The sequence below is a fragment of the Capra hircus genome, chromosome 13, assembly GCF_001704415.2.
Source record: "Capra hircus breed San Clemente chromosome 13, ASM170441v1, whole genome shotgun sequence".
In the NCBI taxonomy this organism is placed as follows: Eukaryota; Metazoa; Chordata; class Mammalia; order Artiodactyla; family Bovidae; genus Capra; species Capra hircus.
The window spans coordinates 12,474,018-12,495,075 of record NC_030820.1 but is presented as its reverse complement, the minus strand read 5'-3'; the positions used below and the strand labels follow the sequence as shown (position 1 = coordinate 12,495,075).

General features: G+C 41.6%; 1 non-coding gene across 1 annotated transcript; it reads left to right on the top strand.

Annotated features, from left to right (window-relative positions):
• On the top strand, nt 20,738–20,810 carry TRNAE-UUC. The gene has a single exon. It is a non-coding gene; the product is annotated as a tRNA-Glu (tRNA).

Here is a 21,058-nt window from a genome sequence, read left to right as displayed (position 1 = left end):
TTCCTTGGTGGTCCTGTGGTCAAACTTCACCTTCCAATGCATGGGGTGTGGGTTCAATCCCTGGTGGGGAAGCTAAGATCCCCCATGCCTCTCAAAAAACCAGAACATTCAGCAACAGAAGTGATACTGCAACAAATTCAATAAAGACTTTTCACATAATAAAAGATAACTCTTCTTTAAAAAAGAAAACAATGGGCAATGGCAAACCATGGTCTTAATGAAGACGATCGTAATCTAGAAACCCTGCAGTGACATCAACAGGACCACCTGTCTTTGCTTGTTATTCACCGTGTTTGTCACTTTACCCAGGACAGACACAGTTGCGGAGCCGCTGATGAGAAATTGATGGTAGCAATCTCAGCCGACCACCTTTGACTTCCTGCTCTGCCGTCTGCAGAGCGTCTGAGAGGGACTTTCCTAAGTGGCTCGTAACCTATATTTTTCAAACAATTAGGTTCTTTTCAAACTGAAACCTGCAAACAGAAAAAAAAATAATTGAACATAATTCACTTCAAGCAGCATCTACTTTATTAAAAAGCACACACATACGAAAATTTTTGAGTAAGTTCGAACGCCATCCTACTCAATCTCGTGTGTAATTATCCTGCCTGAGACATGTTGGAGGCTACACAGCAAAACACCACATCCTAATGAGTAATAAGGATTACATAACAGTTGAGATAAGCAATACCACCCACAGATTTCATGTAAATGCTAATATCAAGCTCTTGGCCAGTGTGAAAGAGAAGGGATGGGATCCCACACAAAATATAGCTCCCAATTCTTACATAAAATGGTCATCAGTCTTACATGAGTGTTTATTCCATTCTTTTCTTCATTCTAGAGGCCAGTTCTGGTTTTGTTTCTTTTGTTCACAAAGCAGAGTACTTGACAAGAGCCTTTATGAAAGCCCTGATTGAATGAAGATACAAGCAATGCTCTGCGGACCGAAGGGGCAAGGTCTGCATGGGGAAATCCCATAATCTTCAGGTCCTATTGTGAGGTTTGCCATGGAAAGTTTTTCCAAACCTCTAACTTGAATCCCCTTTGCTCACATATAAAAGGGACATCTCATTTGGAGAGTGACTGGGCATTGGATGCATTTACTTCTTCTTTGTTTTTAAATAAGTTCAGAGGCATTTGATTTGTCTCAAATACTTGTTTATTTATTTTGGCTGCACTGTATGGCATGCAAGATCTTAGTTCCTCAACCAGTGATCAAACCTGGGCCCCCTGCAGTGGAAGCGCAGAGTCTTAACCACTGGACTCTAGGGAAGTCTCATAGAAGCATTTACTTCTTATAGCAGTGTTCCCCAAACTGTCTTCCCCAGAACACTAGTTGCTTAAGACTATAAAAATAATGATTAAATAATAATTATTATTGGAGGAGGGATGAATTCTGTAATTAAACCAGGTTAGTAAAAGCTATATTCTATATCCTCGCCTTAGAAGCCCAGAGTATTCTATTAACATATTTACAAATTTGAGAAGTCCAGCAGTAATGAGGCCTGTTTCATTTTCAAGGACAGTCCTTTCCCCCCACTGCCCAAACATTTGCTATTAGTTCTCCAAATTTCTCTGGGAGATTCCACTTGAGATCATCAGGTTGATCTATCTTATACCTGGGGAATCTAGGACAGGAACTTGCAAAAGGTTTTAATAGGGAAGGAGGAGATTTGGATGAAGGTGGTTAAAAGGTACAAGCTTCCAGTTATAAGATAAATAAGTACTAGGGATGCAATATAATCAACACTGCTATTTGTTACATATGACTGTTAAGAGAGTAAATCCTGAGTTCTTATCACAAAAAGAGATTATTTTTTCATTTTACTTAATTCTATATCAACATGAGGCAATGGATGTTCACTAAACTTATTGTGATCATCATTTCATGACGTGTGTAGGTCAAATCGTGTGCTATACACCTTTAATTTACGCAGCACCGTATGTCAATTAGATCTCAGCAACACATGGGCTGCCCAGGTGGCTCAGACGGTAAAGAATCTGCAATACAGGAGACCTGGATTCGATTCCTGGGTAGGGAAGATCCCCTGGAGAAGGGAATGGCAACCCACTCCAGTATTCTTGCCTGGAGAATTCCATGGACAGAGGAGCCTGGTGAGTTAACTGTCTGCAGAGTCAGAAACAACTGAGTAACACTTTCACTTTCAAAACTGGGGGAAAAGAAGCTTCAAATGAGAATGTTTATAATCCCCACCCCCAACCAAAACTATGAGCATTATCTTATTCTTTGTAAATCGCAGATCAATTCCCTTTGGCAGAGAAGAATCCTCTCATTCCATGGACCCATTTCTAAAATACAGGTGCTTCTTAAAAAGAACTCACCCGTGTTGATGCACATGTTTCCAGGCTACATATTGGCCCTTTGGTGCCCGGTCAACTGAAAGAAAGAAAGAAAGTGAAGTCGCTCAGTCGTGTCCAGCTCTTTGCAAGCCCGTGGGCTGTAGCCTATCAGTCTCCTCCATCCATGGGATTCTCCAGGCAAGAATACTGGAGTGGGTTGCCATTTCCTTCTCCAGGGGTCTTCCCAACCCCGGGATTGAACCGAGGTCTTCGGCATTGCAGGCAGACACTTTAACCTCTGAGTCACCAGGGAAGCCAGGTTAACCGAGCTTATACGTGATTCCATCATTTAAATGTCTTAGGGAGGAGAGGAAGGAGTTGGCATATAGTCATGTCAGAGGTAAAAGAAGTTTGGAGGTCAGTCATCTGTTCTTTTCTTTTTGCAGCCAAAAGGGAACTGTGGCCTAAAGAAGGAAGCCAGTAACACCCCTAAGGGATGGTTAAAGAGTAGCAAAGCCAGCGTGCATGTTCAGTTGCTTCAGTCACATCCTGATCTTTGTGACCCCATGGGCTGTAGCCCGCCAGGCTCCTCTGTCCATGGGATTTCCCAGGCAAGAATACTGGAGTGCATTGCCATTTCCTTCTCCAGGGGATCTTCCCAACCCAGGGATCGAACTGCCGCTCCTGCAGTGCAGGTGGATTCTTTACCACTGAGCCACCTGGGAAGCCCTCGCAAAGCCAGAAATCCGCCGAAGTCTCTCTGGGCTGCGTCCCGTCCCTCCAGCACTGCACTCACCTTCCCTGGGGTTATGCAAGCCTTCTCCCTGACCTTCAGACTAGAAAGTGGGGCTGAGAGGCAGGAGCCCTAGCTTACCAAAGACTATACAGAAGCCAACTCATTGTGAATGCTGGGTTGCTTTATTCTAAGTGCAAAGGTGAAAAGATTTCCACTCCTAACAGCTTCAGAAGAATCCCGGGGAATGTGAGGAAACACTGCTCTCCTCACTGTGTCCCAGCTCTGACTTCCCTTCTGCCTGGACCCAACAGGCCCCAGGTGGTCTCTCCTGAGATGTGCAGAGAATTAAGAATTTGGCTGGAGAGGGAAAGAAAATCTCGAGAAAGAAAATATAGTTGAGCATGGCAGGCTATAAAGACGCCCAACATAAATGTTTTAAGAGCTCCAGCTCTCTCTCCGCGGCAGCAAAAATTAGAGGTGAAATTTGAAGGGTTTTCTTTTTTCACTTTGGATTTTTATTTTATATCTATTACTTGATAAGGAAGTTCCTTCTCTTCATTCACCCATGGGACATTTTAATTACACTTCATGCTTGAAAATGAGCTTTTTTTTTTTTTTTTTTTTTTTGTAAATTGATACAGCCACTACGGAGAACAGTATGGAGATTCCTCAAAAAACGAGGAACAAAACTACCCTATGACCCAGCAATCCCACTGCCAGGCACATACCCTGAGGAAACCACAAGTCAAAAAGACACTTGTACCCCAGCATTCACTGCAGCAGCGCTATTTGCAATAACCAGGACGTGGAAGCAGCCTAGCTGTCCACTGACAGATGAATGGATAAAGAAGTTTGGTACATATATACAACGGAATACACTCAGACATAACTGGGAATGCATTTGAGTCAGTTCTAGTGAGATGGATGATTCTAGAGCCTGTTACACAGAGTAAGTGAGAAAGAGAAAAAGTTACACAAAGTAAGTGAGAAAGAGAAAAACATATATAGTATATTACAGTATGTATATGACATCTAGAAAAGCAATACTGATGAACCTATTTGCAGGGAAGGAATGGAGTCAGATGTAGAGAACGGCATGGTGGACACAGCAGAGGAAAGAGATGGTGGGACAAATTGAGAAAGGAGCATTGACATATATATACACTGTCATGCAAAATAGATAACTAGTGGGAAGCTGCTATATAACAGGGAGCCCAGCCTGGCACTCTGTGACAACCAAAAGGGGCAGGGTGGTGGTGGGGAAAGGGAGGCTCAAGAGGGAGGGGATATATAGATACATATACATACACATGTATATATAGTTATGATTGATCCGTGACGTTGTATGACAGAGACCAACACAACATTGTGAGGCAATTATCCTCCAATTTAAAAAAAAATAATGATAAGAGAAAAACGAGCATTTTTTACTTTTGGCTATTGATTTCAGAACTCTATGAAGTTTCCCTTGAAGTCATTTCCTTCAACCCTCTCCATGCAGAGAAACTCTTAACCCTGCTCCAAGGAGGGTCACATTTCAACAGATCTTACGCCCTCGTGGTCCTCCTGGTGCCTGACCCCCAGGAAATAAAGGAGCACATTGCCTTGAGATGGCCATTATGTATCTCCACTCATCGGAATCACGGTCGCCAGGTGGCAAGGGTGGAGGATGACAAGGAAACAATCCTGTCTTTTATTTCCCGGCTTCTGTCACCCACGCCCCTTTACCCTGAAAACAGACCAGAAAAACCCAGTGAGAAAAGGTTTGAAAGCCTCTGCACCAAGGTGACAAAGAATCGCAAAGTCCGACTGTTAGGAGAGAAAGAATGCCCAGAGAAACACAAAGGACTCCCATGTTGCCTTTGCTTATCAAGTGAAATAAAATAAATTGTCCTCACCAAGCCAATGATTCATCTTGATCGTTTAGGGCAGTTTCCCTTTAATATTTACGTTGTCTCTAAGCTTGGCTTCATCTTTAAAAAAGAGAAGAACTGTCATTTCTATTCAATTAACTGCTTCCCTCTCTGACTTTAAATCAAGGGCAGTGTCTGTTCAATGTAATTACTTTCCAAGTAGCCTGCTTGGTAAAGCAGCAGCCATGAAAGCAAGAGAGCCATGTGGTGTTTTATAAGGCAAGGATTCGGTGTAATTTAAGGATGTTCTAACAGAAAATGCAATAAGGCTGATTTCCCCCCTGCTGTGTTGCTAGCCCCTTGATATATAATATGTCCACAGGTCAAGATTCTAGCTCAACAGTTGAAAGCAGGCAAAATGGGAAAAGTGTCACTCACCCACTGCAAAGTCTATGGCAGAAAATATTTGAAGGACTCGTTCTCGGTGTTCTGATTCCACGTGTACAGTGAATCTCTTCTTCAAAAAAAGGTGCTTATTGGACTTCCCTGGTGGTGTGGTGGATAAGAATCCACCTTGCAATGAAAGGGACACTTGTTCGATCCCTGGGCCAGAAAGACTGGACCAACTAAAGCCTGTGAGGTGCAACCACTGAGCCCCTGGGCTGCAACCACTGAGCCCCTGGGCTGCAACCACTGAGCCCCTGCAACTAGAGCCTCAGCTCTGCATCGAAGACCGTGGGCATGGCACTCGCTCAGGCGTATCCGACTCTCTAGCCCCCCAGGCTCCTCCGTCCATGGGATTCTCCAGGCAAGAACACCGGAGTGGGCTGCCGTGTCCTTCTCCAGGGGATCTTCCCAACCCAGGAACTGAACCCGGGTCTCCTGCATTGCAGGCAGATTCTTTATCACTGAGCCACCAGGGAGGCATCAAGGGAAACCATAACAATAAGAAACCCTTGCACTCCAGTGAAGAGTAACCCTCACTCACAACTAGAGAAAGCCCACATGCAGGAAAGAAGACCCAGTGCAACCAAAAATAAATCAACTACACTTTTTAAAGTGATTATTTTCATGAGTCATGTGCTTGAGAATTCCCAGAATTCACTGCTTTAATAACAGCATTAATAGCCACATATTCAACATCAGAGAGCAACACTCAGTCAAAATCGTGAAAGTTGCTCATTCATGTCTGAGTCTTTGTGATACTATGGATGGCAGCCTGCCAGGCTCTCCTGTACATGGGATTCTCCAGGCAAGAATACTAGAGTGGGTCACCATTCCCTTCTCCAGGGGATCTTCCCAACCCAGGAACTGAACCTGGGTCTCCTGCATTACAGGCAGGTTCTTTTACCATCTGAGCCACCGACTGTTGAGCAAAATGGAAAAAATACAGCACAGCCAGAATACAGACCTTGACTGGAAGCTTGACTTAGCCGCCAGTGAGCTGGGGGCACCGAGAGATTTGCTTGGCTTCACAAAGTCGGCTTCAACATCCATCAGTGAGAAAGCTCCATTAACTTGACATTAGGATCGTCGTAACATTCACTGAGAACAGGCAGGGTCAGCAAGGCACCTACCCACTGCCAGTTACCATCTGGAGTAAAACAACCACATCCCCTCAGGGAGCCGAAGAGGCAACATCAGGATAACTCCAGGAAATGACATAAATCGAAATGACCCACAAAGGAATAAATTCAGGTGCGGCGATCTGAGAGGGAGTTGCTGTTTTTCATTAATGACTTCAGAAGGTCCCAGAAACTTTTGGTCAAAAGAAGAAATGATTTGTTAAATCAAGAAGAAATGTACATTTGACATTTTAACCTACAGAGTGAAGTCAGATGCCCAAGAGTCAATATATTCTGTGGCCTGATAACGTTTTTATTCATGTATAAGGCACACTCTGTCCTGATGGTCTACCGCCACATGCAGACTCTTCAGTTTGTTCTATTTACACTAGATAACTGCTTAATATGATAGAGAACAAGTGAGAAAAAAAATATACATTAGCATAGTAAAAAACCTCTGTTTATACTCTAATAGCCAAAGGATGGATTCTCCAGTCAATCACAAATTAGCTGATAGTCTTCAAATCCTGTGTTAGGTCTTTTCACATACTTTTATACCCATTCACTCAAAAACAGATGAAAGTGACATCCTTTTACTCAAAGGAGAATGATTTGTGATTCAACAGAGAAATGACCCGTCGTGCCCCATGTGAGATCCTGAGAGATTATGCTGAGGTGGCCGTGGGAAGGAAGCCCAAGAGGGAGGGGATATATGTGTACGTATAACTGATACACTTCAAGGTAGAGCAGAGACTAACACAACATCGTAAAGCAATTATACTCGTTTAAAAAAAGATGGAATGAGTGAAAATTTTAGGCATGCTTTGCGGAATGAATGCACATGTTTAATGTGAATGACTGAGAGAGACCTTAATCTATGGATTCTTAGACTTTTCAGGCCTCAGATTCTGTACAGCATTTTTCTTCATGTTGTTACATTATTGGATTGAATTTGATTCAAAGGCCAAATAAATCATGCCAAAGCCTGTTCTTTACTTTAAGGGGTTCTAGTCTTAGCTCTCTTTAGCCTTTGTATAGCTTGATTAAATGAAAAGTAAGCATGCTCAATCCAGAAAAATCTTTGTAGGATGAATCAGTCTATACCACTGCCTTCCAATAGAACCTATAACTAATTCAAGATACATAAACATTAATCTTATTTCCAAACACCTTCTGGGAAAAGTTTTCAACTCATCCAATTTTAAACAATTTTTATAGTAGAAAACAAATTAACAAACTGAATGGACAATTGTAATTTTTGTGTATGTCTTTGCTCCAAATCACTAGACATGTTCTAGGCTCTGCAAACCCAATATGATTTTTTTCTCTCTGTCCAAATGCTTTAGTCAAATGCCAGTGGAAAAGATTAAATAATCAATTAATCAAAAAGTACCTGCTCAGCACTGTTCTAGATACTATCAGGTTTGCCATGTTCATAGGAAGCTTATTGTCTATTTGGGGACATGGGACTAACATGTAAGAAAAAATTATACACTTTCTACTCTTTATTGTATAGATAACTGTGACATAGATTACAGGTGGTCAGAAGGGAAAGAATAAAAGTGTGTGAAAGAGACCATGAAATGTATATTCTAATCATGGAAATTTCTTATTGTATACTTGATACGATTGTACGTTTTTGGAGAGCTCACTTGTAAACTTTTCAGTAATGATTCTCCTACTGTGTGTTCTAGATTCTTTAAACTGGGTAATTAGTTTCTTTGGAAGGAAAGAATCTCTCCCACTGGATTAGTGAATAGCAGCAATGAATAAGGACATGTCTTCGTAAGACCTTTCTTTAGAAGTTAAGACTTTTCAATAGAAGAGCTTATTCTTTCAAATATACCCCCTAAATACTCCCTAAATCAAAGCACTTTTGATTCATTTCTTGTGCTCTCTACTCCATTTTTGTAAAATCCATGTACCAAAGCTAATGCTTGCCATCCGAGTATTGGATTAATTAAACTGTAGTTCCAGGTAAAATGGAGCAGGAAACAACAGAACTGTGCTCCAGCTGCAGCAACTTTAAAAAGCCAACTAAATCCCTAAAATTACATTATCCGAGACATCAGAAGACAGGAAAGGAAGCAGGACTAAATGAACTCAACTGAAGACAGGAGAGTCCTTCCAAGATGAGTAGGTGGCCACTGGCTGCCTTCTACCTTGGGAATGCTTGCCAATTCCAAGTGCAAGATGAGGCTCGAGTTTGGCCTGAATACAAGGATGTTACTGTGAGAAAGAAACACTACCAAAGCTTTTGGAGGCTGTATGGAGCTAGATTGACAATGTGAAAACTTCCAGAGCCCTACATACATGAAAACCATTTTGCCCTATAGTTCATTTACTGAGTCAGGGGCCACTTGGAAGGTTAGGGAACTTCTCTGAAATAGAGACTAAAATAAACTGTAATCTCACAGTCGTGGAAAGATAAAATCTATCTCCTGGAGGAGTGTCTGATGAAAACGCACAGCCAGTCTGCTTCTTATGATATTTGCCCAGTGCAGGGTCTGGAGACTAGAGAGCAAAGTCCAAAACTGCCAAGACACATATCAGCTGATTTGTGGTCTCTGCAGGTAGAAATGGAAAAGGCAGAGACCTAACAGGCTAGCATTCAAAATTCATAGGAGGTTCTTCTCAACTCTGACCCATTTGAAACCAGTAATAGGCTAAATTTGACTAAATCCCCACCCCCTGGTTAAGTCATCAAAGAGCAAATCCTTTCTAAGTCAAAGCAATATAAACTTTAGTCTCTATACAGTCTCATTGTGTTTTATGTAATGTGTCCAGCATAAAATAAAAAATTACAAGACATAAGAAGGGAGGGGGGGAAGTCATTTCAAGCAGACAGAAGACCTGCATGCTGAAATTAATGAACGAGTCCTTTAAATAGCTGTTATTAATACATTAAAGAAAATAAAGGGAAAAGTCGTCCAAAATATGGAGCATTTCAGTAGAGAACTGAAATCTAGGGGGGGAAAAATCACTCTACAACTGAAAAGTAAAATATCTAAAAATAATAATGCATCAGATAGGTTTAAATCAGACTGGCAAATCAGAAACCAGTATTAGCAAAATCAAAAACAAGAAAACTTTAAAATATCCCAAACAAAATACACAGTTATAAAGAACAGAACAGGAAAGACTCGTGAGACATAGTCAAACGATCTAACAAATGTATAATTGCAATCCCAGGAGAGGAGAGGACAGAAAAGAAGCAATATTTGAACAAGTCATGGCTGAGGATTTTTTTTGACTGATGAAAGATACCAATTCACAGATTCACAAAGCTCAACAAATTCCAAGAAGACTAAATATTTTAAAAGTCATATCAGATTCAATTGATCTGGAGTAAAACTTAACCACCAATATTTTTTTTTAATTTTCCAGGTAAATGCTAATGTTTAGTCAGTGCTGAGAACCACTGGTCTAAAAAGATGCCATATTGTAAGAATACTGTTCAGTTTGTTTGATTTTTGTATGTTTTCAAGGGATAAAAGAAACATATTCTAGTCTCTTTTTCCTCAAAGTGTCACCTAATGGGGTTTGAGGGGGCACATTTATATTTCAATCATCATCTCCATCGCTCAGTTCTACAGTTTTTAGATGATGGTGTCGGTACCTGCTCTCTTCATAATTCACTGAGTATCACGGAAAGAAAAATGAAATGGCGCAAATTCAATCTGGCCAAGAAACTTTCTGATGGAGAAGCATTAGTCGGGAGGAGGCTTCAGGAAAGAGTTCAAAACTGGCTTTACATAGAATCTCAGTCTTGCTTACTTCAGATGCCTCAAGAGAGAAGACCCTGGATGATCAAAAGAAGGTCAGCTTTTATCCCTGGTGAAGAAGATACAGAAAGATCAAGCTAACAAAATTTCATCACTTAATTAGGTGGAACAGCCAAAGCTAAGGAGAGTCGGAGACTGAGGCGGATGATGCTGGAAAGCAGAATACAAATTCTGGTAGGGCTTGGATACCAAGATTGCCTACCAGTGTCCACTGCCAGAAAAAAAATTCAGAGTTGAGAGGGAAAGAATTCTTCTTGTCGAATCTGAAGATGAGATTCAACCATGACTGATGATACTTTATGGTTGATGAGAAAACCTAGACATTATATTTTCTTCAAAATCTTATTTTATACAATTGTTATACATTCAGTGTGCATGTATTTTTTTAAGTAGGAATAGAAATTGTAGCATGAAATGTTAAATATCCCAGATCTTAGAACCACCAGGAGAATCTCTATGAAACAGGAGCATAGGATCTCTGAGCTTTGGTGGACCAAGAAATTTTGACATAGGCAGAAGTTCCCCAAAATACTAAAGCTATTGAAATTTATAAAAGTGACCAAAATAAAGGTCAGAGTTGTTGCCTTAGGATTACCAGATTTTAAAGTGCAAATAATGAATTGGCACCAGAAAGACAGAACATTTTCTCAGTATAATGAGGTATAAACTATCTGCCAGGTAGACTCAAAGAGCACCTTGCCACTGGCTTCTCCGTACCTAACCCACTAGCCCCAGCAGAGAATATAAGCCCTGAAGTCATTCAGCTGGACTGAAACCCCATGCTCCTAATTCTCAATGGAAGCTGCTCTGCTTTCCAGATGCCCTCACGTTCTGTAAAATCTCAATAGGAGCTATCCCCATTCTCATCCAGTTTACCTGGTGCATCAAATCTATCATATGTTGTTGTTGTTGTTGTTGTTCAGTCACTAAGTTGTGTCTGATTCTTTGTGACCTCATTAACCTCAAGGAGCCCACCAGGATCCTCTGTCCTCCACTCTCTCCTGAAGTTTGCTCAAATTCATGTCAGTTGAGTCAGTGATGCTATCTAACCATCTCATCCTCTGCCTCCCTCTTCTCCTCTTGCCTTCAATCTTTCCCAGCATCAGGGTCTTTTCCAATGAGTCAGCTCTTTACAACAGGTGGCCAAAGGATTGGAGCTTCTGCTTCAGCATCAGTCCTTCCAATGAATATATAGGGTTGATTTCCTTTAGGATGGACTAGTTTGCTTTCCTTGCAGTCCAGAAAGCTCAAGTGTCTTATCCGGCACAACAGTCCAACAGCATCAAATCTACAGGGCAAAATAATTTGCTGTTGATTTGGGGATTGTTATATGTCCCCCTCTGCAAGACTTGTCATCCACTTTTTCTGGCTTCCAAATATCACTTCGTCTGATTTGCACACACAACACGTTATCAGTCTATCCTGCCGAGGTTATGTTTTTGCTGCTGACTCTTCCAGAAGTTTAGGATTATTGCCTTAAATCATACTCAGGGCCACAATTTTACATTTCCTTGCAAAATTCTCAAAGCGACTCAAGATTTGCTGTAGCTCCTCTTCTTCGTAAGGCCTTGAGCTCCCTTTGTCCTCAGTGCCAATATTTGCATTCCACTGCCACTCAGTCCCTTGTTACACACTGGTTCAAATCATCTATCTGTAGATTAATTCAAAAGACTCTTGAATCCCAAGATTTTCACTGATATTTATCATTTTTTTCTGTTACCACTACTACCAAGTGAAATCTGCATGAAATTTTAATACATGTCCCGCATTGTTGATCTTACATACAGCAGCTGGCCTTGACCGGGGTGTGAGCTGCTAAATGATTCCAAATATACGACAAGGTTATTCTTTGAAAGAAGAATTATTTTTGACATGCCGTCATGTTTTTCTAGTGGCCAAGACACAGTAGACAACTTCTCTGTGATAGGACTTGAGATGCGTCCACTTTATTCAGTTTTATTCACCACTAGGCAAACCACATGACTGGCCGTGGTCCTCACCAGGTGGGTGATGGCAGGAGTCTCAGATAACGGCCCCACAGAAGCCACTGATGTTATGTGACCACAAACCGGACACTTGACCTTTGAGTGACTCATCAGGTCATCTTATGATAACCTTTGGGCCCTGCACTTACGGGTTGGTTGGTTTAATTTTAAACCACAGAGGTGGGACTTCCCTGGTGGTCCAGTGGTTAAGACTCCCCACTTCCAATGCACAGGGTGTAGGTTCGATCCCTGGTAAGATCCCACATGCCCTGGGGTGCAACCAAAAAAACTAAATCAGGGGCATTAAGAGCTCCTTAGTCTAAGCATTACAAAAAACAGAAACGTATAGGAGAAATAAAACCAGAAAGTTGGCTTTTTGATTTAAAAAAAAAAGAAGAAGAAGAAGGGAACCTTGGATTTTTCAAGGGAAAAAGCAGCTTTAGAGCAAATATTTTGCTACTATATACATATTCCCAGGGGGAGAGGACTGCCTTTCCTTCCTCATGGAAGGAGAAACTAAGGGAGTAGGTGTTACTGCTGGAAACAGGCAGTTATCTGGGTGAGAATGGTCCTCACTGCCCAGTGACTATGACAAGCCACAGCTCCAAGATGTGGAATAGCCCCCTCTGGTTGATTCTGAAGACTCCCAGCTCTCCTCCTTCCCCGAATCCATGTCACAGAATGTCTGAGAAGCTTCATCCAGAGAGCTCAGCACCAGGACAGTTGTACAGTTGGCACATGGCATGAGGCGGCTGACCCTGCAATGGAGCAACCCAGGTCCAGTCGGACTACACCTGCCAACCCCAAGCCCTGGTACTGGCTTGCGTCCACGTGGAAGAAGAGGTGCCTTTTCCTCCACACCAAAGACACAGTCTGCTCTCCAAGCCATGTGCCCGTAGGCCTGAGAGTGTCAAGAGGCAGCACACGCTGACAGCCACATGAAGATTCAGCACAGGCTAGTGGAAGCTGTGGATGATTGTCCAAAAGTGTGTGTATGTGTGTATACTTGCAAGTGTGTGTGTGTGTGTGTATGTGTGTGTGTGTGTTATGATGGGGGAAGAGGGGGCTGCCAAAGGGCAACACAACCCAGTCAGGCTCTACACTCTTCTGCATGAAATGAGAGGCACCGCTTCCCTTCCTCAGCTTTTGATCAAGCATCACAGTTGAATGTTCTCTTGGCTCTCAGAGGATATTCAGCCTCCAATCTCTCCTCTTCTCATAAGCCCCGCCCCATCTGATGACCCCTTCTTTTTCTCTGAGAGGTACCAGTCTCCCCCAGTAGAGTAATAAAAGCTTGTTCCTTGCTTCCTCCTTGCATATTACAACATCCCAGGCACTTGCTGGATGACAAGGCCTTTGTTAGTTATTGATGGATGGATGCATCATCAATTACTCAAAACTTAGCAATTTAAAACAATAAGCATACTTCTTCCTTGTGAGTCCAGAATCTAGGAATGGCTGAGCTAAGTCTCTCATGAATCTGCAATCAAGATGTCAGCCCAGACAGCAGTCATTTGATAAGAGACCGCCAAGCCCACCCGCAGGGCTGCCAGTGGGTCTAAGTTCCTCTCTGGCTGTTGGTTGGAAGCCTCAGTTCCCCATCAGAAAGATCTTTCCATATGGCTGCTGAGAGCATGGCAGCCAGCTTCCCCTGCCCCCAAGCCAGTGATCCAGGAAAGACAAAACCAGGGAAGGCAACAAGGTTCCACTGTACAGCACGAGGAACTATACTCGGTATCCTGTGATAAACCACAATGGAAAAGAACATTTTTAAAATAATGTACATATGTATAACTGAATCGCTTTGCTATACAGCAGAAATTAACCCAACATTGTAAATCAACTCTACTTCAATAAAATAATTAAAAAAAAAACAGTGGGTGCCAAGAGTGCCAGAGACAGAAGCTGTAATCTTTTATAACCTGATTTCAGAAGGGACTCATTACTTCTGCTGAACACTGCTGGTCACACAGACCAACCCAGAAACAGTAGAGTGGGGGGTATTCCACAAGGGTGTGACTGATAGGCGTCAGGGACCCTCAGGGACCATCATGAAGGCTGGCTTCTGCAGAAGCAATCCCCTCGTGAGTATCTACTAGCTGTCCAGAGAAGGCAGGGTGCACGCACTACCAATGAAATGTTCATACTAAAAAGCAGGTCCTGTGTTTGTTCTTATCTCACCCACGGTTTTTCACAGTTTTATTTGCATAACCCCAGAAAGATTTGCAAAAACAACACACTCCTTCACACATTTTAACGTTGATACTCAAAATTTCATGTTGTAATGTTTCAAGGCTGCAAACAATATAATTTCTAGCATGTTGTAAATTTTGAGATTTAAATAGAACTGTTACATCGTTTGGGGGAAAAAAAAAAAAAGCTGAAGTTCAAGTTCATTCAGTTTGGCAGACACCCCTGGGGCACAAGCCAGACCCATTGTTCCGCTTGCCTCTTGTGGTTCCCTACTTCATTCAGTCCCTGGCCTGGTTATTGTTGAAATTTTTGCCAGTTCATTGATGCTTTTAAGGAGATTACATTTCTTTTTACCTGGAATTTTAGTTGTTTTCAATGGAAGTGTCATTTGTATAAGACCAGCACTCCAGGTTTCAGGAGTGTGTACCATTTTGTTTCTGAATAGTGGCAATTATAGGATCTCATACCTCTCCTGAAGCCTTTATTCTATTATTTTAAAAATATTTATTTGCATATCTATCTCAGTTTATACACACATGTATATTTTCTTCTTTGCCCTGAACTTTTAAAAGAAAATAAGAAACCTCCTTTACATGTCAACCAAAAGAACAAAAAATAAAGGCAAACAAAAGAAAAAGGAAGGAAAATATCTTAAAGATTTCAAGCTAGAAAATATTTTTTAAAACAAGTCATATAAAGATGAGCCACAAAGGAAATGATTGTTAAATTCAAACACAGTAAAAATCAAGACCTTCAAGTCATTGGAAGACAGCATAAAGAATGAAAAGACCAGGGAAGAGATCTTTGAAACATCAATAACAAGCTAATATCCAGAGTATATAAAGAATTCTGTGAATAAGCAAAAGATAGATATTTCATTTGAAAAATGAGCAAAAGACTTCACAAAAGGGAAGTCTGAAATACACAGTAAAAAGGAGCTCAACCTCACTGGTCATTAGGGAAATGCATATTAAAACCAGTTTGGCCAAAAGGCTTAAAGTTTGAAAATCTCAGACTTTGGCCATGACCCAGAGTGAAGAAAATCTCTTACATTAGCCATGGAAGTGTCAATAAAAAAACATTTTTCTAAAGTTTCCACTTTAGAAAAAAGACTTGGCAGTACCTACCAAAAGTGTGCGCATACTATACAACCCAGGAATCCTACTGTTAAGTATATGCCTTAGAGAAATGTGTGCCTGCATTCTAGAAGCATGTATAAGAATGCTCACAGCAGCACTTGTTTACACAGCTAAAACCCAGAAGTAATCCAAACACACAATAGGATGGCTAAACAAAGTGTAATATATTCACACAGCGAAATACCCAAAATCACATACTCTGTTGGGCCATAGATTTAACGTGAATGTGTCTGTCCACTCATCAGTCCCTCACCTGACGAGAACATTCAAACGCCAAAGGGATGCATAATCCGCTTCTCAGGTGACATCGGAGAAACCAATGGTTCTGTTCCGAAACCAATGGTTCACAGTTTTCATGGCCAGTACCTCAAGACAACATGGCTCTTGGTTACAGAACAAACTCTCAAGATGAAGTGCAAAGATCTCCCATTTTTTTCCCTGTTTCAATCACCAGACATATCAAAGAATGATTCAAGGACGTAGTGATAGGTAGAAAAGAGGACTGCCATTGTTGGTGTCATTTCACAGATGGGGGACATTTAGACATTTTTAGAATCTGAACCATTGAGTCATGATGTCTATGAACTAAAGCAGAAGTCAGAAAACTTGGTCTGTGAGAAGGGCCAGATAGCAAAAACTCTAGACTTGCTATAATAGATCTCTGTGGTGGCTATTCAATTATGTACATAAAAGGACCTGACAGGATTCCAATATAACCACATGTGGATACCAAAAATCTAATTCCATGTCATTTTCTTGTATGTGTCATGAAATAGTATTCTTTTTTCTTTTTTCTGACCCCTCCCGATTAAAATAGTATTTTTCTTTTAATTTTTCAACCATTAAAAAATTTAAAAATCCAATCAACAATGCATCAATAAAAAATATGGATAAAAATTTTAAACAAATAAAAATAAACAGATAAATAATATATATGTGTATATGTCTATATTTGTTGTTGTTGTTGCTCAGTTGCTAAGTTGTGTTCACCTCTTTGCAACCCCATGGACTGCAGCACTTCAGGCTTCTCTATCCCCTACTATCTCCAGAATTTGCTCAAATTCATGTCCATTGAGCTGGTGCATATATAAATGTATATATATATATATATATATGGATCTATCTTAGCCCACAGGCTGTACAAAAAGAGGTAATGGGATGGATTTACCCACAGGTCTTAGTATGCTGACCAAACAACTATGTGAACTTTCCAGCTGCCTTCAGTATCAAAGCAAGGCAGGTCTTGGCCAGTTGTTCCATAGCCAAATATGCTAGAAGAGAATCTATTAAACCCCAAACCATCTTGCCTAGCTAACACGTGATGCCTTTAACCCTTTAAGTAGTGGAAGCAAGATATGTAAACACTGGGGCAACATAGAACAGGAACAGAGAGCAAAGGTTGGAATCCAGGCTCCACTGCTAATGGGCTGTGTGACCTTGGCCATAACAACTTAAACCCCTTTCCTCATCTATAAAAATGGAAATAATAACACATGCAGAGTCATCTGTTATGTGCAGTTATGTATTCTTCTACCCTTGAACTTCAAAACCTATTCTTTTCAACATTAACTACATCCTGCTTTATTTCCTGCCCCCAATTCAAGTTCCACTCGTGCAAACACTTGTGAGAATTCACCAGGTCCACATTCTTCGATATCCTTGGCTCTCCAGCTACAGGTCTTGAAAGGTCGCCTCCCATTTTTGGCATAACTGTGTTCCTCTGTTTGCTCTAAATCATAGCAACTGGAGAGAATGCAAATCGGAACACGGTTTGGCAATATGTATCAGGTACCTTCAAACCCTCTCGAAGGTGTTTTCATCCAGTATTTCCATTTCAGAGAATCTATCCTAAGGTAACAATCTGAACCAAAACTAACGAGCAAAGAGGACCATCAAGGCATAAGTCATAACAACAGTAAAAGGATTTTGAAAATTTTTCCCATGTTGGGGGGGGGGGGGGTAAGAAATATATTTTTAACTCTTTATATGTTAAAATGATTATGTATAATATATACTATGTATATTACATGATGTATGTAATTTCATGCATATGAGACCACCTAAAGCATCAGTCAATCTTATTTTAATACTAATTTAGAGCTATCTGGAGCCCCAGTATGATAAGTTTCCAGTATAATCACGGGCTCCATGGACCCTATCTCATTATATATATTGGAAAGCCAATCTGACTCACGGTAAATCACTCTGTGATACAAGAATTTGATTTGTATCTAGAGTGCCTTGTTATAAATTAAAATATTCCTCTCAAATATTACTTGACCACCTCATCCATAAAGGATAGAGCCTCAGATCTTGTTCCACTGTTCTCACATCATTAGAATATGACACCACACCAACCACTTGGCTTCTCTAAGAAGCTTGCCATCTCCCCACATACTCCTGGGAATGAGGGCCACTAGCCAGGATTTAATCGGATAACCTCAAACCACACTTGAAAGTTCACTCAACACAACGCATATCTGTGTCAGAGCATAAACAATTTTTGGTCTGAGAATCCAAAGTGATAGAGCTAGGCTGAACTGAGATGGGGAAGCCTGCAGCTGAGTAGGTTTGGAGAGGTGACAATTTGGAATTCAGCGTCAGCCATGCTAAATTCAAGAAACCAAGTGGAAATCTTGAGGAGGGAGGCTGAAATGTGAGTTTGGAACTCAGAAGAGAGGGGTCAGGGCCGGAGCACTCATCAGTGTGGGAACTGTCAGTACATAGACGATGTTTAAGTCCATGAGACAAAATGGCTTCACTAAAGGTAGCTTCAGAACATTAGAGGTCCATGGAAGGAGGCTTCAGGCACTCAACATTAGGAAGTTGGTTAGATGGGAATGAGCAGCTCATGGTAGGAGGAAAACAAAAGATGTACACCACGCAAGATGTGAAAAAAGCGGGACTTCCCTGGTGGTTCAGACTCTGCACTTGCAAGGCAGGAGACACGGGTTTGATCCCTAGCCAAGGAACTAAGATCCCACGTATCACACAGCAAAAAAAAGAAAAAGCATTTTAAGGAACCATCCTCTGTGTCAAAAGCTGTTGATAGCTCAGCAGTGATGAAAATCTCTCACGACAGCTGCAGACTAGTTGGGACAAGTGACTGAAACCAACCACCACATCTAAAATCCTAAGTCTAGGTTATTTCATTCTCGATATGGAACTTCCTTGTGCCCATTCTCGCTGCTGGTGATTCAGTGAAGTCCTCTCCTTACAAAAGTTCGCTTCAACATTCAACTCTGTTACTCGCAACCCAGATATCCAGAGTGATGAGCAGAGAAGAAGGATAAGGTTGCCAGCCACCAGCAAGATCCAGCTGTTACTCAGACTCTGACGCGAGAAGACGGAGAAGGAAGGGAGTTTCAAGCCCCAGGTTGAAAGATTTCCTCCTTGTGTACATGGTTAGCAACCCCTTGATAATGAACTGACTCTCCTTAAGGAAGATGTTACATGCATTTCAGTAAGGTTATTCTTCAAAGTGACATTCATATCTATCATCCAGGAAGACATTTCTGAAAAAATGCCCAGGCCATTGAACCATCTCACTCCTTTTCATGCTCCATGGATTTCTCCTCCTTCTTTCCCTCCTAGCCCCCAGAATGTCATGGAGCCTGGCTCTGCCATCTTGACAAAAATATTCCATTACCTTTACGTGACCTTTCTCTGAGACTTGGAAATGGAGTGTTTCACCGATAAGTCAGACACTGGATGACTTCACTGGTGCTCCCTGAAAGACAGGACTGATGAATAGCTTTTGAACCCTGTTTCCCTAATCCTTCAGGCAGAATTAGAGGCTCTCCATAAGGGTAATCCCAAATGATTCATGATGCCTGCTTCAGCACGGTCACACATCATATAAATACAAATTGACAGTTTGTGCACACTGGCCCCGTGATGGTATTTACTTAAAATCCTCACAAGTACGCTCCCAATGGCTGAACTGAGGACAGTTCTGTATTTAGGGCTGCTAAACAGAGACACCCACTCATCCTGTGCCAATCCAGCCACTGGATTGGCAGAGAACTTTTGAATATTCAGCTCCTTTTCTGAGCCACCAAGCACTTAACTCCCCTTCAGTCAGGCAATGGTTTTGTGAGTTGATTGCAAGGGTAGACCTTAAAAAAAAAAAAATACAGACAAAAAGATAGTAAGTTGACACGTTGGGATAACCCCCCTTGGCCATCCTGAAGTTTAGAGGGTGCAACAAAAAATCAAGGCTATGGAATAAAAATAGAGCCGGGAAAGATCTGGGTTACAAACAAGATGCTAAGAGTCAGCTAGACACTTAAGAGCACGAATAATCCACCAAGTACTGAAAATGTAAACAAAACAACTCGTATGGTATCCCCCTCCAAGAGAACATTTAACTCCATTATTTTCCAAAAGAATTCTTGATAGACAATAATGAAAAACCGACAGGCAGATAGCAACTGTTATTGTTCTGAATTTGTGTTTTCAGCACTAGGGACCCCACTGCTTCAAAGAAAATGTCAAAAACAGCAACGCTTCCCGCTGAGAGCAACGCGAAGGTCATGTACGCAGTAGCATCCTGACTGCTGACTCTGGACTCGGGAGGAAAGAGTTGAAAGCAGGATTTGGGAAAGGGTAGAATTCATGTAAATAAAAGCAGAACGAGCTCAGAGCTGCCTCAATACCAGCTTTTACGCAGGCTCTTTTGGTGGTTAAACGCAGTGTGAAATAATCTTTTTAATGGTCCGGGGGAGCCCTGATTTCCTTTGTGTGTAAGCCCATTATGTGTTGACTTGAAAGGACCCTTCCTTTCTGGCTTTCTCTGACACTCCCTCTAATGCCTCCCCCTTTCTTGTCCAGAGCATGAAGCAGCACCCTTTGGAGATTAGGGAGAAAAGAAAACACCACCAGAGCAGATGAAGAGCTGGCAAGGCTCCGGGCAAAAGACCTGAAGAAGAAACTGCATTCTTCACGTCACTTGTTTTCCTCCATTGCGCATGACCTCATGGGTTTTTACAGTGTTGTTTTCTTACTATTACTCATCGGTAATCGATTCCCTTTTACCATTTGGGTAACCCCTTTGGCTTATACACCTTATCCTGCAGTTTAGAAAGTGGAACAACAACAGTAGAAGCTATGGGATGGTAACATGGGTGGGGAAGGATGAGCAGTCGATGGCATGCGGAGAGGGTCACTGAGGAAGTTCCCTAGTGGTCCAGTGGTTAAGACTTGGTACTTTCACTGCCGTGGCCCCAGGTTCAAGCCCTGGTTGGGAAACTAAGATCCTGAAAGCCATGCGTGCGGTGGGGCTCAAAAAGAAAGAGGGTCATTGAAAGTCAAGAGTAAGAGAACTGATACGTGGTGTTGGTATCGAGCCTCATCACAGCTCTGCAATTGGTTTACTGTGTCCTGACAGATGCAAAAACAATCTTGTAAGTGATGCTGATAATCAAAGTGCTCCCTGGTCCTCTTGATTGAATTTGTTTATGGTTTGATTGGTCTGAAGCTACAAGCGCCCAACATAA